Here is a 1,370-nt window from a genome sequence, read left to right on the forward strand (position 1 = left end):
CGCTTGCTGTGTTGCCTCCATGCTTCGGGAATGTATGCCTGCAAGGATGAGTCAAAGGCACCCGAATCCTGTACCAGCCAGACCCACAACAGTCCAGGACAACAGGCGACAGCTTCGAGTTGACTTGGCCAGAAGCCTATAGTCAGCCAAGAACAGACAGTGTACAGTTGAGGAAATGCCACCTTTCACTTTACTTCAAGAAGTTAGTGAGTGATCATTGGTATTTCAAGTGTGGGTCACATAAACACAGCACAGAATGTGGAAAGCAGAATTAAATAAGCAACAGAGTGGCTATTAATGCCAGAGTCCTTGACTATCAGGTCATGAATACAACTGGTATGAGGAGCAAGCACACCTCATCGCAGTGATTTTCAGTTCCTGTGATTAAAAAATATACTAAACGGTGTTACAACATTCTGTCGTATCATACACCAGTCACATGCAGTGCAGAAGTACTGGGCTATGCACAGTACGTGGTCATGGCTCAAGCTGAAGCTGAGGGGAAGCGTGGACGAGAAGCTTTTACATATGTGCGTACATCTGATGGCACTGTCCACTGGATCAGGTCCATTGTGTGGCCTCTGGGCATGTCTATACCAGCTTGCAGGACACCCTAGACTGTCTTTCCCCCACAAATACCTACTTGTACATAGAATAGAAAAAGGATAGTGATAAAAACCCTAATTCTTTGAAGGCCAGGTGTCCATATTCCACTGGAGACACCTGCCCCCAGCACCCACTCGCCTGTGCCCCTGGAGCCTGTGTGAGCTGTGGGGACAACAGCCGCCTCAGGGCAGCATCTCCATGCTGGATGCCTGAGCCCTTTTTTTCTGGTTCCGATTCATCTGATTCAGTTTTGTTCTACTTTACTTGCACACTACACAAAGGTTTCTTCTACATTCTCCCCTGTTAGTGCAGTGGTCTCCAAGAACATCAGCTTGCTCTTTTGCGTGAGGCTGGAGGCTTCAAGGAGGGTGACTGCCCAGTTGGCATCTGGGTCCTTCTTGCTCCCACAGAAGATGATGACGGTGCTCAGGCTGGCAGCATTCTGCCATCTGTCAGCCAGTTAGTAAGTGTGTCACAGGTTTGTCAGCTAGTGATGTCGTAGACAAGAAGGACGCTGACCACCCCTCTATAGTAGCTTCTTGTCACAGACCTGAATGGTTCTTGTCCTACTGTATCCCACATTTATAAATTTAAATATTTATCACCATGTATTATCTTTAAACCAAACTCCACTCCTATTGATTTGAATCATCTTTAAATTTATTTTTTGCAACAAATTGATGGAGTAAGCAAGATTTGCCAGTAACTACATCTTTTCTTTCTTTCTTTCTTTCTTTCTTTCTTTCTTTCTTTCTTTCTTTCTT

At 45.4% G+C, this 1,370-nt stretch overlaps 1 pseudogene; it reads right to left on the reverse strand.

Annotated features, from left to right (window-relative positions):
- Nucleotides 1-639: 639 nt before the first annotated feature.
- On the reverse strand, nt 640-1,322 carry LOC105743412 (annotated as a pseudogene).
- Nucleotides 1,323-1,370: the final 48 nt, after the last annotated feature.

Source organism: Octodon degus, unplaced genomic scaffold, assembly GCF_000260255.1.
Source record: "Octodon degus isolate 3935 unplaced genomic scaffold, OctDeg1.0 scaffold00124, whole genome shotgun sequence".
NCBI lineage: Eukaryota > Metazoa > Chordata > Mammalia > Rodentia > Octodontidae > Octodon > Octodon degus.